This window comes from Equus caballus, chromosome 18 (genome assembly GCF_041296265.1).
Source record: "Equus caballus isolate H_3958 breed thoroughbred chromosome 18, TB-T2T, whole genome shotgun sequence".
Taxonomy (NCBI): domain Eukaryota; kingdom Metazoa; phylum Chordata; class Mammalia; order Perissodactyla; family Equidae; genus Equus; species Equus caballus.
The window spans coordinates 55,876,356-55,892,282 of NC_091701.1; the positions used below are offsets into that span (position 1 = coordinate 55,876,356).

General features: G+C 39.5%; 1 long non-coding RNA gene across 2 annotated transcripts in view; it reads left to right on the top strand.

Annotated features, from left to right (window-relative positions):
* Nucleotides 1-15,927, top strand: part of LOC138918720 (uncharacterized) — a 44,921-nt gene that overhangs the window by 291 nt on the left and 28,703 nt on the right. The window contains exon 1 of one of the 2 annotated variants that reach the window (XR_011428421.1): nt 3,434-3,572. The exons of the other annotated variant lie outside the window; for it this stretch is intronic. This is a non-coding gene — a long non-coding RNA (uncharacterized lncRNA). Of the gene's footprint in view, nt 1-3,433; nt 3,573-15,927 lie in introns of those variants that run through there. 2 annotated transcript variants of the gene reach the window in all.

Sequence of the window (15,927 nt, forward strand, 5' to 3'; positions counted from 1 at the left end):
TTATATCTGAACTCTCCATTGTTTCGTATTCAAGGATTTCTCCCCTTCATAGGAAAAAAAATACGAATGTTGGCTTAATATTCAGAGCAGTTGTTTTTGTGTCTGTGAACATTAAATGCTAGAAACGGAAGAGCTGTTTATCCTCAGCCTGCTGGAGAACAGTGGAAATTTCTCTCCATTGGTCTATAAATAAGCAAAGTCTGAACACACCCTTTATTGGGAGAAGAGCCACAGCGACTCATTACACATACCAAAAGGCTCCTCGGGATTCCTTCCTGTGATATTACCACATGCAGATGAAGGCACAGAGAACAGCTTGTCCTCTCAAATGATCAAACGTATCTAACCCAAGGACCAACTGCATTCCTTCGGCGAAAGAAAAATGAGTATAAAATCATAAGCATTTCTGGTTAACAGGTGATATTGTTTAGGAAAAACTAGGTGAATCAGAGAAGTATCATTTAACACAGGCTCGGAAGTGACAAATCAAATGGGCACAGGTTTCTTTGTTGTGTAATCACACATCATCAACAAAGAAATGTAGGGCTTTTGGGCTTTGTCTACACAGTACCAAAATCAACTGGTTAATTCAGTAAAAAATAAAAAAAAAAAAGGACTCCCCCAAAATATCAGTTAAGAGGCCTGTTTGAATTCTACAAACCAAAGATCAGGTTGCATTAATTTTTTAATATATCTATTATTTGTGGTTATGAACACGTAGAAAAGCCATTGAAAATGTTTCAATTATATGGGCAATATAATCCATCCTTTCTATTTGAATAGGTTTAATTTGTTCATGTGTATTAACATTTTCAGATTCAATATCCTGCAAAAATGGACAGCTAGACAAGGGGAATTTAGTTGTGTAGGCAAAATTAAAAGGCATCAGTGTGAAAAGTAAGAGTAGAAAGAAAGCTTAACAAACTGCAAGAACAAGAGGCAGCTAGCAATAATCGTGTTCCCTTTCCAAAGAAAGAACTGTATCTGCTATTCCCTGGGCATGATTTGGGGCTTATACTCATATAAACGATGATACCTCTTCCATCGATATCTTGGATTATTACCTGTGTCTGGGAGAAATTTTATTGGCTGCTGCAGTTCATTGAAAATTAATTGATATGACACACTTACTCTACATGAACTTGGAAAAAAAGTCTATTGAGTGAGTGATTTAATTCATTTTATGTTAATTATGAATTATGCCAGGAAACACTATTATGGGTGGACTCATCTCCAGCCCTCAGACTGCGTGTGCGAGCAGTTTGTACTTCCGACGTTCTGGATACCCTGACATTGACTGACTGGCTAACACCTGAAGAAAGGCGTCAGGCTGGCCTCCTCACTAATATTTGCAATGTGGCGTGTTCTTAAACAAATTAGGCCAGGAGGAGACCGCAAAATGGCCCACTTATCTTTATTTGTAATTTAACCAACATTATGAGAGACGACCTCCAAATTGGATAATTAAAAATATTTACTCACACTCTGTATATTTTAAATAGTCTCCTAAGAGTTCCATAAAATTGAAAGGAGGCGGGTGGGGGCCCTGCTGCCAAATCAAACGGAAAATGAAAGATTACTTTAGAAAGAGAAGGTAAAGAGTTCCTGGCTGCACGTTAAGGCCGCATCCTGAAGAACTCTTTATTTTCATTTCCTGTTCAATACTGCTGATGAGTGCACACTAGTACTTTTATTAAAAGGAGTCCATCAGAATGCGGGTAGTCGTTATGCAGGAGTGGTAACTCACATAATGGGGGATGGCATTTCTTTCCACCGTGCTGCTCGGCTGGTTCTAATAGCAACCTGGAGCTCAATTTCCTCCTCAAGAACATTGCATTTCATGTGGAATGTCAATTATTAAAATGCAGTGTCCCGTGTCTTACTTCGCACTAGATGAATTCATTTGCAAAACTTGCTAATTTATGCAAATGTCCTTAACCTGTAACTGCCTGGAATCTATTTCATCCTTTCTAGCTTTTGGCATTTGGAGCCAAATGCAGGAAGGAAATCCATTAATGTCGAATTTGTCAGTTCTGTCATCATTATATTGGTTATCGAGTTGTTTAAAAAAAACACACACACAACCACTACCACCAACAGATAAAATGTGTTATTAAGTGGAAGCCAGGCAATGGCTGGAACTGAAAAATCTAGAGATTAAATTAAAGATAAACCGATATGAGAGGATCTTGTACCTGCATGTCCTGACATCCTGAGTAATGTGAGACGCTAACGACCTCTTTTCTGGGAGAAACTAACTGGTTAATAACCCAAGGAAGGTCTATCAGCTACTGACTAAGACAGATACAGATAAGTAGTCAGATAAGAATTTCTTCTTGAGAATAAAAACCAAACCGGCCTTGGTTTTAGTAAAAAGGAACTGTACACAATTTTTAATTTTTGGCCATGGCTACATGTAAGACAAGGTAGCAGAAAAGGGATGTTTGTCAAGAAGTGGATTGCTGTGGGTGCACGTGCATGTGCACACATGTGTGTGCATATGTGCACGTTCAAATATGGGGGTACAAGTGTGCCTGTGATGTTTCTGTGTCTGAATGTGTGTTCCCACAGATACCCCATACATCAGGCCTTGAGGTGTTCCCCAGAATGAGTTGGGTTTTGTATGTTCTTACATCAGTGGCACCATATTTTAATCAACTCTTCTGAAGACACCCTGCCAGTGTTTGCTGCCACTGGCCTGATTGACAGTTACAGTCACTTTTTATGAACAGTGTTGAAAAAGAACCTTTGCAAACCTCAGAGCTGCTTTTCCTTTTCCTTTTTTTGAGGTCAGGGGAAGGATTCAGATTCCTGGCCTGGCTTCTGAATCCACAGGAAATGGACACATCACATCATTTTTATTCAGTGTTCATTTCAGCAAGTTTCCACAGGCCATTGAGCAGTTGAGCAACCTGGATTGGATTACCCAGGGAGTCTTGACCGGAAGCAGACGATCACAATGTGTGTGTGTGTTTTTGCGTGTTTGTGATATGCACAGGTGAGCTCTAGTCTGGACCCCCACCCTGGGCCATTGATACAGGATCTCTCCATCTAGCAGCCCCTCCAGACTCCTGCATCACACAGACCACCCTCCATTGTCCTCGCTGATTTCTTTTGTGTGGCCTCTGACTTACCTGAATCCATGCTACACATACATGATCACAAACTGGCCTCATAAACTGCTCTTCTGACTTATGGGTTGTATTTTCCTCTTTTGAGTATACCAGTAGTTGCAAAGAGGCTACGGGGCATTTGTGGTGGATATTGGGATGAATTCTTTCATCCATAATGGATTCCAAATAAAGAGAAAAAAAAAGAATCTGTTCTCGGCAAAATGGACAATCACCACTTCAAGGAACCTGTCCAAACTCCAGAAGAATAATACAAGAGTACATATTTAATCGCTCACTTTGCTCCTGCTCCTTTCAGAACCATGTCTCTTTAAATCTACTGAGGAAGATATTCCTTCTGGCCCACAGGATGCCAAAATGACTTGATGATTTATTTACTCAGCACTTGGCAGCCCATAGTCCCCATCGTGGCTGAAGCTGAATTTTATGAGCCTTCCCCTAGTGAGTATATTTTAAAGTTATATTAAAAATATGTTTTTTGAAAACCTCACTCATGTTTGGCCCAGCCTCAGGCCCCGAGAAGACAGTGATAGAAGTAAGGAATTAATATTGCTAAGGACCTAGCTGGTGAAATTTTTATTGTGAGAAATTAAAAAAGTGTTAAGTTTTCATTGGGGGAAGGAAAAAATGATATTCAGACCTAAATGTGTTAGTGATATTAAATACGACTTTTTCTATTTGTAGCAATTCACCTGGTCATTCAACAATTTATGGGGCTTCTACTAGGTTCCAGGAAGTATTCTAGGCCCAGGGGACTTTGGTGAGAAAGACAAGCACTGCTTCTCCTCTTCTGGAACAGGCAGAGAAGGGAGATGAATGATAGACAAGCAAATAAATACTGTAGGTGAACAAAAGGGTTTCAAATCACAGGAACAGTATGTCCCACATAGTAAAGAGGGCCTCTGAGCTGAGACCTGCCTGAGGTGCAGTGAGTTTATGGGTTTCCCTGAGAGGATAGCTTCTTTAATGTCAGAGGACCTGGCGAAACAACTTCCTGGAGAGCTTCACTTTGGCAAAATCCAGGTCAAAAGAAAAATACATTGTCAAATTCAAATAAAGGGGTTTAGACCAAGAAATGGAAATTAAGGAGACCAAGGTGGTCAGGCGGTGTGGTTCTAGAAGTGGCTTTGTAGTTTGGCACTGTGGATTTAAACTGTACGTGATCAGTGATTAATTGTTGTGAAGGAGGCCCAAGTTTTACGAGGTCTGAAACAAAGCCAGAGGGGAAGGGGTTTTGTCAATGGGTAATAAAAAGCGACACTGCAAGGATGAGAATCTAAAATCCCGGTCAATCTTCATCAAGAATTATTAACAGTGATACTTCATACTTGCATGACACTTTATGGTTTTCTGAGAGTACAATTCAAATTTTTTTTATGTCCTTTGATTTCCATGAGATTCCTGTAAAGTATTAGAGTAGTCCCCTCTCATCCACGGTTTCACTTTCCCTTTACCCACAATCAACTGTGGTCCAAAAATATTAAACGGAAAATTCCAGAAAGAAACAACTCACAAGTTTTAAATTGCACGCTAAGTTTCATGATGAAATCTCGTGCTGTCCCTCTCTGTCCCCACTGGATGTGCATCATCCCTTTGTTCAGCATGTCCACGCTGTATATGCTACCGGCCAGTTAGTTACTCAGTAGTTGACTTGGTTATCAGATCCACTGTCATGGTATTGCAGTATTTGTGTTCAACTAACCTCTATTTTACTTAATAATGGCCCCAATGTGCAAGAATAGTGATGCTGGCAATTTGGATATACCAAAGAGAAGCTGTGAAGTGCTTCCTGTAAGTGAAAAGATGAAAGTTCTTGACTTAATAAGAAAGAAAAATATCCTATGCTGAGGTTCCTAAGCTCTACAGTAGCTTCTATTACAGTATATAGTTATAATTGTTCTGTTTTATTATTAGTTATTGTTGTTAATCTCTTACTGTGCTTACTTCATAAATTAAACTTTATCATAGATATGTATGCAGAGGAAAAAATATAGTATGTATAGGGTTCATTACTATCTGTGGTGTCAGGCATCCACTGAGGTTCTGAGAACATATCCACTGTGGATAAGGTGGAACTACTGTACAATCTTCCTGGTAGGTGAAGAAACTCACAGAAAAGTCATACAGCTTAAAAATGGTGACACTGTTCTCTCTACCATGGTAAGCCATTCACTCATAAATGCAGATCACAATTTTAAAGGAAGTTTTCTTTGCAATTACATTACACTCTGCGCCTGCAGCCAGTTGAAAATGAAAACTTCTGGCAGTCTATTATTTTGTTCCTAGTTCAATCCATTTTTATGTGGATTTTTAAAACTGAAGTTATGTCTTCAAAGTGCGAAAACAACCACTTAAATAAGCAAATTGGCAGGGAAAATGCTCAGATTAGTCCTGTCGACCGAACAAGCTATTTGAAGCCGTGGTTTGCTGTGGAGTCAAGTAGGCAAGGATTCAAGTTCAAGACGTAGTCTGGCTCTTATTGCGGACACAGTGAGCTAGATTTTACTTCACTTAAATTAATACTGAAAAATAAAGTCAAAGAGAAGCCTGGGATTATGTCTGAGTTAGGCCAGAAGTTATCAGGGGCCTTGTTACTCTTAAAAACTGTAGCCAAGAACAACCACTAAAGCTGAGACTCACATATGAACAAATGCAATCTAGACCTTTGCTTAAGAACTACTGGCCAAGGAATGAAAAATTAATAATTCAAATTAAACTCACTTAAATCATATTAATATCTCTTTTTGGTAAACAAAGATCTTTTCTCCAAACATAAAATTGCAAGGAATTTATCACTCATAAAGGAGTAGATGTAATTATTATCATATAACATTAATCGTGTGTCAAAAGAATTTTAGTGAATTTATTGGGTACTAATAATGTACAAGTCTCCGGCATAGAACATGAAATTAGACACTTTCCTGCCTATTTCCTACTGACCATAATTCAACAGATAGACACAACTCAACACTCTTAAGCTGAGTGAATCATCACCAGTCAACTTACGAGTGATCATCTTTAAAAAAATTCATTACTGTAACTTCTCTGCAACGTGGTCTTCGATGCCCAGGCCCGCTAAGTGAGATTATTTCATGAGAGAATTATGTGTGTGCTAGTGTACATTTCATTGAAGGTACTCAAGCATAAATTTGAGTTAGGATTACACATATTTTGTTGTCCAAAAGTATCAAGGGAGAGAAAGTTCAATCTAGTGAGAAAGGTCCCTTCCTAACTGTCCTGAACACGACTATATGCTATATTGAGCTGTTAAGGGAAATGTGGGTAGGGGCAGACCCCACATTCTTGAGAATGTGGAAAAATTCTCCTGATCTACTTCGGTCAGGGTTCATGGTACTCCTTCAGGTGACAACAGATAGATTGTGGACTCCACTCACACCGTGACTCACACTCTGAAGCAATCTTGGATACACAGCTGCATCTACCTTCCGGAGGACAGCTCCTCAATTGGTTGAATGTCTGGATCTCCTGGGACTTTATAAAAGATGTTCTCATATGGGGCCAACATCCTTTGATTCGTTTTCTACCCTTTGGGACTATACTGAATCAGTCTCATCCCTCTTTCACATGATGGCTGACTTCTTTGGTTGTTCTAGAAGATTCTAAGTCAAAGCTCCAGTGGGGCTAGGAGTCTTAAGCAAGTGATACCATAGTATTGATGGGAAGGTCTAGCTTTGGAATCAGCTAGAACTGGATTTGAATCTCTCAGCCTATCCAATTTCTGTGTGAACTTAGGCAGTTATTACACCACTCTTTGAGCCTCAATTTCCTTATTTATAAAATGAGAATGATCAGGCCTACATTATAGGACGTTATGAGAATTAAATGAGAAAACAGCCCAGTACTAAGTGCTCAAAACTGTGAGCTCCCTTACCTCTGGACTCTCAAGGACATTGCCTTATAAATATACCTTGATCTCATATATCATGTCAGGTCACAGATATGCAAAGTGGATTTTATGCCTCAGTTTCCTCTTGCTGCGTATTTCATCTGAAATTTCTAAGTACTTCACTGGTATAGTGAAGTCTTCTTCCAACATCATCCTCGGATTTCTTCCTCTGAGCCACTGTATAGATGGAAATGTGTAGAACAGTATTAACTTCCCTCAAATAAGGGTTAACTTGAACTCACTCATCTTATCCTGTAGCATATGGCACACTGGGGAATGGGCCACCATGTGTTATCCTCCAAGGTGATATTAAATTCCATTTTGCAGTTAAGACTTAGGATCTTTGTCACACTAAAGTGCCAGTTCAAAAAGGAAAAAATTGGGACTAACAGTTATGAGTTCTGTTGTTTATACCATGGAAAATAATCAAGTTGATTTAATTCATTCATTATTTTCCCATCCAGGGCAGCTTTGTCACTTCCACAGGGACAAGGATTTGCTCTCTGTGATTCCTATAGCACGGTGTCTTTGCCTAACAGTTCTCTAGACAGGATCAGTGTGGTTATACTCTCGTTATACGGGAGTTATACAATGGAATAGGGGGGAGTTATAGGTAATCCCTTCTTTTGAACTAGCTTGAAATAGAAATTAAATGGGCCTTGAGCGTTTGTGAATTGCAGTGTTTCATTGGGGCCATGGAACACTAAGTGAGGCTCAGAAACAGGGTGTTAATTCAGGCCTAATCATTTAATTCCACTCTGTTATGTGCCGTATTTATTGCCCTCCTGGATCTGCTTTCTATGGGCTGATAAAGAGACAGCGATTCTCTGAAGCTCAGTCAGGGACCATTTTATTTATATCGTTAGTTAGTCCAATAAAAGCACTGGCTTCAGATTCCTGCTGTTATTTTCTCTTTTGTGGCCCTGTCATTAGCTATGAAAATGCTGATGGGGTTTTCATCTCCTGGGCTATAGTTGCTTTACAGTTGAATAGGGGCTTGTAAGGAGAGATGATGGTCAGGACCAGATTGACGGTAGAAAAGTCAAGTTTGGTATAACCAGATACAAATTGACTGGGAGTCAACTCAGGTTTGAGGAGCAAACGTGAACTTTTCCTTTAAGAGTGTTGAGGTGAAAATTTGATTGACATTTTTTAGTCTGAACTTAGACCCTTTTAAGCTGTGATTCTGTTTGTGAACAGAGAGGATTTAATCAAAAACTTGTTGCAGCTCTTTCCAAAGTGAAAATAGCTCTAATTTCACACAAAAGGAAATGGACGCAGCTCTGAAGTTGCTTATGTATGTCAAACGACGATGGAAAACAAACCAACGAAATGCAATAGGATCGCACTTCAGATCCTCTTTTTTTAAAAATAGCTTTAACTGCATAGTTTAATTGATTAATTGATTGTTTGCCTAACAGTCTTGTAAAGTGTTGTAAAGAGGCCCAGAATAAGGAAATAATGGGGAGAAACAGAGCTACGGAGGTCACTTGAGTTAATGAGATGGCCATCAGAAGATAACACAGGTGCATTGACATAGCATCCTGTGTATCACCAGTGCTTCCAATGGAGTTACTGTGTAGTTATCCGTGTAATAACAGATATTATTTCATAGTAGATAGGCAAGCTCATGTCTTCGGTGTGTAGTACACAAATGAAGCAAATCATTATTGTTGGTTCCATACTGAAAGATGAAGACATTTTGAGGACTAGTGGACCTCTTGATCGCATCATTTTAAGTTGGTCTAAAGTATGCATTCAGCAAGTAAATGTGGAAAGTGTTAATGGCTGCTGGCTCCTGTAACTACGCAGGTGTTCAGATGTTTGGAGCAATTAGCTCCAGAGAAAGTTGTATTTGAGGAATGTGATTGAAATTACACGAGCAAATTTGTTTGGAAGTATAAACATCAATATCTAGAAGTTATCACATTCTCGCTGAAAGATAAGAAATTCGTATTCATTCATTTTGCCAACAAAGATTTATCAACTGCTTTCTATAGGAGATAGACAGCTAGAGATTTAGGCCATGCCTCTAAGCACTGGATAAAACCTGACGATCTAGAAATTTTACCAGTTCCAACATGGCAGAAACAGGTGGCCGAAATTTCACAACCCAAAAAGCCATCTGAAGTAAATAAAAGGAGCCATTTGTCTAATTCTCCTAAATAGATATATAGATAGACCCCTGAACTGTGGAACATCATTACTAGGTTATTTCCTAAGTCCTTGTCTGCTCCACTTTAATGCAGTGTTCTTTAGCATTGTTGGGGGGTGGGGGGCGTGCAGGAAGACGATGCTGTGTATGGACCCACCTGATGAACAGTAACAACACTTAGTACTTTAGAATTTATTAATCACTTTCTTGTACTTTTTCACATTTGATGTTCGAAACAAACTTGTGGAGTTCGTAGGCCAGGGATCTTCATCTTGCATATGTAGTAATTGAGTCTCAAACAGCCCGTGTGGCTGGCCCAAGGTTGCCTGTTGAGAAAATGGTAGAGTCAGTTCTCATCCGTGGTCCAGTGCAATTCCACTAAATCAAAATTGAGAGAAGCTGTATAAAAGGATGGCAAATCGCCCCACTCATGTCCATCACGGTTCTTTTTCTGTGCTAAGTGCCAAATCATGGATTTTAGAGGGGAAAGGAGCAAGGGTAATCAAAACAGTCTCAAAGAGGATGTGGGGAGTGTGTGGGAGGGGGTCAGGAGAGCATGGGAGAGACATTGGAGGCTGATGGAATGGGGAAGGGGGAGGGAAGTGTGGTGGATGGATGGTGCAGTATCCTGGGGGTCAGAGAGTATGTCAGGCACAGAGGGTTTGCAGAAGGTAGCACTGGGAAATATGTACTGAATGGTAGGCAGTGCTCAGATGGTAGAGGCCTTGAACGCAAGCTCAAGAGTTTGTTTGAAAGAAAGCAAATAATCACTGAAAACTTTGAGTAGGAGAACGATGCCATAAAAAAAAAAAACTTTGAGTAGGAGTATGAGGATTAGTCCAATGGTGTGCAAGAAAAAGTAGCTATTGTTGGCAAAGACACAGTTATGACACCACAGAATTGTCCAAGTATGCGGAAGAAACTAACACTGCTCAAGAGCGTGTACAACCACAAGGATTAATAATTCTCTGGTGATTAGAAAAACGATTTTTCAAACGTTCTGAAGTATTGACATAAATTAGTCACAGCTGCTCCCCCTTCTTGAGAAATAGCTCTAAATTAAACTTGGCTTTCAGCAGACATGAAAAGCAAAATTAGGCGATCATCTAAAATCCATGGCAATGCCCTATACTTAATAGGTGCTCAATAAACTTTTCTTATAATTGTGATGAAAATATTACCCAATTCAATTAAAAAATCATATTCCTCTAGATGTTCAGCTTTTTCAGATGTCATTACTTTTGTTAAAATATGATTTCTAAGGCTGCTTTAACTCTCCTATGTATGTTTTATTTTATTTCTCTTTTCTGTGTATTTTAAATGTATGGGTGTAGATTAAATAAATGCTAAATTTGGAGGCAAATAAAGGATTTTTTTCTTTATGAGCTGAGTGACACTGAATAGGATAGTAGTAAGAATAAAGGAACAAATTCAGTATTTCTAATTGAGTCTAGAATCTTTGATATAGAACTTCCATAAAACATCGGTATTTGCTAAGGGTCACAATTTCAATTAATTGAACCACATGGCCTTAAGATAAGCGAACACTGTTATTCCTAGAGAGCCTTGGGCTAAATTATGAACGAAGATAAATGAGCTTTTAGAGGTACCTGACACTGCAGTATCAATTGTCACCCTGGCTGGGTAAACTTGGTGAGCACGTTCCCTAACATCTCTGGGCCTGTTTCCTCATCTGGGAAATGAGGATGATAGAAGTAGTGCTTGCCCTCACACATAAACTGTACAAAGGTCCGTCACTCTTATGGTTCATTCCCTAGTCCCCTCTGTGTGCCCCCTGCACTCTACAGTGCCCAGCACCCTCATGATGTCTTCTGGGCAACTCTTCACACTCCCCTTGCCCATATTACAGGTTACCTGTCCTGAGTTCCACCTCATCCTACTCAGTGCCCTAATTTTGGCCATGTTGATAACCTGTTGCACACCAAGATGTTAATGGATGTTAATATACCTATTTACCAGCCTTTCTAGACAACTTGTTTGCATTTTAACAGGGCTTAAAAGCCATGAGCCATACAGTGAAGATGGCATTAGTTTTAGGTTCTTCAGTGGGCCAGAGAGGAAGATTCTGGAGGAGCAAGATGGAAAGAGGGCCTAAATCACACCTACACATAAGGGAGGCTGTGGGGGAGCCTGAATTCCTGGCGGTCTCTTACTGGCTCCATAATCAACACCAACGTTGTAGCTGCTCCAGCCATAAGCCAGTTTCCCTACTGAGGTCAGTCCTCTGCACCAGGAGTTCTTTTCTGGTTAATAAAATATGCTGCCATCCCTTTCACATTCAGCAAACGTGAAGGATGCCCTTGTTGGATTCAGCTTCTACGCTTCCTCCCGGCTTTATAGCAAAGAGCTGCAGCGTCTAATGTTCCACATACAATAAGGGCTCACTGGGTCCTCCTCCTGCGTTTACAAACACAGGCATTTAATCTGCAGGTGTGCTTCCCATTGCTGGAGAAGGGGGCTGCCCTGCATCTCTGCCTGAGGGCTCTTTCCACTCAAACCAATTGTGGCACTTGCTTCCCTCGGCCCTGGAGCCTACCTACAGCTGTGCTTACTCAAGTGAGACTGTAATTTGCTACAGCGTGCCAGACTATTAATAGACAATTATTTATTGCAAATCGGAACCATTTATACTGTTTACTGGCTGACACAATGTAAAATTTTGATCCAAATGTTAATGTGTCCATGACATTGCATAATTCTGTTCCATGCCACGGTTTTTCTCTTCTAAATGAATCGAATTTGCAGTACAAGGAAATGGCATTTTTAATGGATGAATGATTTACAGCCTCAAACTTATAAGGCTATTATTTGTGTAACTAAGGGAGAATTGACTAATTGCAATAACACAGCAAATTAGACAAATTTAGGATTGTACTGGGAATAAATTCTTAGGGAGAAAATGAAAATAACTCACAAAGTTCTTAAAGGGTAACTGAATAAATCTCAGTTTAGCTTTACAGGGCAATTGTATTTGGGGGATAAGATCAGGTAGCTTTGAGGCCAAACAGACTTATAAATATTCAATTGAGTAGAACATAGATAAAAATTACCTCTTCATAAAGAACCATATGTGTAGGAGAGAGCACTTCCAATTCTCCAAATGTTTACTGAAATTGCCTACACAAATGTTTTCAGCAGTTGGGTGAAAACAAAGAGTTTAATAGTCTTGTGGATTTCATAAAAAGACACCAATTTTAGCATATTTACCTTCTATTTGTTGAGCATGCAACACAATGTCAAGGAAGAATGATTTCCTAATGGAGGTCTTCATGATTTTTCAAAATAAAAAATGTGCATCAGCAAAAATAATATTTCTTTCTTTCCTAGGTATTCCTCTTGGGTTGTTTATATCGATTCCTGTTATTCTGTTACCTCTGCCCGCAGAGAGATTGTTAAGATAAAAAGTGCCTCAACAAGGCTCTAATTAAATCTTTGAGAACTATACTGGGATGCCTGGACACAAGGACATTCAAAGTGAAGAGTCCGTCTGTGTTTCAGTCCAGGTGGCTCCCACAAATTAATGATGAGAGAAAATGGATTTGTGAGGTACTCTAAGAATAATAATAAAATATTTGTATGTCTCTCCAAATTATATACAAAATGGCCTTTTCTTCTCCAGAAGGCAAGACCCTTCCCACTGGCTTTAGCAATCACTATCTTGGGTTTTTATCTTGCTCCCTGCACTAGTCTTATTTCCTTCCAGTCTGTTCTCCACAATTTAGCTTATGATCTTTCTAGACTGTGCTCTTGTCTTGCTTCTCCCCGGCTGAAAACAGTCTCCAGAATGGTCAGGATAAAGCACAGGCACTTTAGTATGGTGCACTCGGCCCTTGTGACCCTCATACCCGATACCTCTCCACTTCCTTTTCTACTGGTCTCCCTCTGCCTCTGTCCTCCCCTCCCACAGCAGCCCGCTCACCCTACACATGAACCACATGCTCCAGACGACTTGCAATCCTTGGAACAGGACGTGTGCTTATCTCTAACAGGGGATCTTGGCACATCCCATTCCCTCTGCTTGTGATATCCTCCCACTCTCTTTGCTTAGCTCTTCCTGATGCTTCAGGAGTAGGTTCAGATGACATCTCTGGGAAGCCTTTGCTGAGCCCCTGAGCTGTCGGCTGCCCCTGCTTCTCCCATCACAGCTCTTCCACACCCAGCTGAGAGCCCTGCTTCTTTCAACCACCTTCTCCACTGGGCTGGAAGCTCCTGCAGGGCATCAGCTGTCTTCCTTACTGGACTTGGCCACAGAGTAAACACTCAGTAAACATTTGAGAAATAAGTGAAATACCTACTGAATATCTCCTTTGTCCCAGGTGCTGAACAAAGCCCTGGGAAGAATGCAAAAAATTGATTTGCACATGGTGTCTTCTCTCAAATAGAACATTTTATAATTAAGTAAGGGTGATATAAGAATCCTAGAAATAACAAAGTAGAATATGATAAGGGCCACAGGAAAGGCAAGACTTGCTATAGGGTTTTAGAAAATTAAGATTCTTCCTTGAAAAATCATTATCTTGTCTTTGTTTCTCTCTCACTCTGAAATCAGGCAGACCGGGAATTAAATCCTCATTCAGCTACTTACTAACGATGTGCCCTTGGACAGTTTACCTTACCTAAGCTTCAATTTCCTCATCTGCAAAATGAAGATAATAATATTTACCTTACTGGGGGCTGTGAGGATTAAGCGAGATTGTGCAAAGGGCCAAGTGCACAGAACAGGCCCAGCAAATGGTGCCGGGAATAGTATTTCAAGAGGATGTTCTCTCAAGCCTGTTCCCCTGTCCTTCAGGTTTTATTATTCAGCACCTCATATTTCAGCTATGAGGAGGGTATCTTAGAGTAGGAGCCTTATCTTCATGTCACCAATAGCTTGTTTTCAAATTAGGATGCAATATACTCAGTTCCGTCCAATATAAATTGTAAATTAATACTTGGAAGGGCTGTCCTGCTACTAACAGGCTTTAATTTGGGTCTTTTTGAAATTTTAAAGACTCGAGGACATAAACCATAGCTTACTCTCTGCAGAGAGTCAAAGACTTGTTGAATTTGAATCGGAGAACTTAAAAAATCTGATTTATTTGTTCGGCACATATTTATTGAGTTCTTGTATAGACCTTCTTGCTGCATCCATCTTGTCTTCCACAGACCTCTATCTAGACTGGAGAAATGTCGACGGGAAATGGGAAGCAGTAAACAACTACAGCAATTGTAGACGACAGTGATGTAATGACTGGTTGAAATTGGATCAGACTTTAGTACTAATTGTACGGCCCATGTCAGATTGAAGGACCAAACCCCATTACTGTAACTTATACGATAATTGGAGCCAAGACTATTGTCTACCATATTAATAGTAGACCCACGGGTATACAGTAGTCAAGAATTTGGGTTGCAAAATTAGACAGATCTATACAGCTGTGTGATTTTGTACAAATTACTTAGTCTTTTTAAACTCCAGATTCTTCAGCCATTTCATGGGGATTATAAAACCTACTTTGGTGGATTACCTTGTGGGTCAATTGAGATAATGCATACGAAACAGTAACACAGTAAGACCTCAGTGCATGGGGTTTTTTTATTATCATTTTGAAGATAAGTCATGACATCTGTGGCATTTCAAAATACATTAAGTTAAAGAAACTTGTTTGATAGAGAAGATTTTTACATTATTCTTACTTAACTGAATGCCCAGCCCATAATCATGGCATAGCGCGATCTTGCCTTCCTCCTCACTGCCAAAGAATGGGTCAGGTGTTAAACACACAGGCAAGAAACAAGATCAGTGGACCCCAAAGTTCTAACTAAATCAATTTACTTATAAATAATCAGCTTACTTATAAATTTCACATTACTTATAAATAATGAGCTACCACCTTCAGTGCCTGTGACATTGCTTAGTCTTGCTTTCTTAGTTATCAAGCAAAACTGGAATGCAGAAATTTTTTTTTAAAAAAAGGAAAGAAAAATTTCTTAGGCTCTACCTCAGAGAAGCCAGGAGAGCAGTTTGGCTCAGGCCTCTGAATTCCAGAAGAGCCTCAAACCAGTTTTTGAGCATTTTTTCTATTCTGTAACCATGAAGACACACTGACAGGGTTTAAAGAACACACATATCAGACAAATTTCAACCTGGGTCCCCATATTGGGTCACAAGGCTTGCAGCACACTATTAAGAAATGTTACTTACACATCATTTAAATATCTTTGGAAAAACACAATTATCTCATCTGAAATATTTTGTGTTAAAGACATTAAATTTGTTAATTTTAGTAACTGAAAATATGCCATAAGTTTTGTAACTCTGTTTAGATGCTTCTTCACTTTTTAATACTTAGCGCCTCTAAAAATAGAACTATCTTGGCCACTGTCTTAACATGTAAGAGATCACGCCCTTTCTAACACACTTACCTGGTTAGCACCTGATTTTGATCAACAGGAGGAAACTACCCCCTTTTCATATTAAACATATTTATTTTGCTTTCACATCTCATTCAAGAAGAGAAACTGTAAGCAGAAATATATTGGTTAAGAGGCAATTTTTAATTGTGTCCAGTGGAAGAATTCCTTGGGAATTGAGTAAGGCTGTGTCACTGATGTATGTCAAGAGGAATTCAGATTTTATATTATTTGTTCTAAACCAGAGCATTTTGCTTATTATTCATAATACATGTTGAAAGCAGACACCAAAATGGCTCATTTGGAGCCTTTTTGTG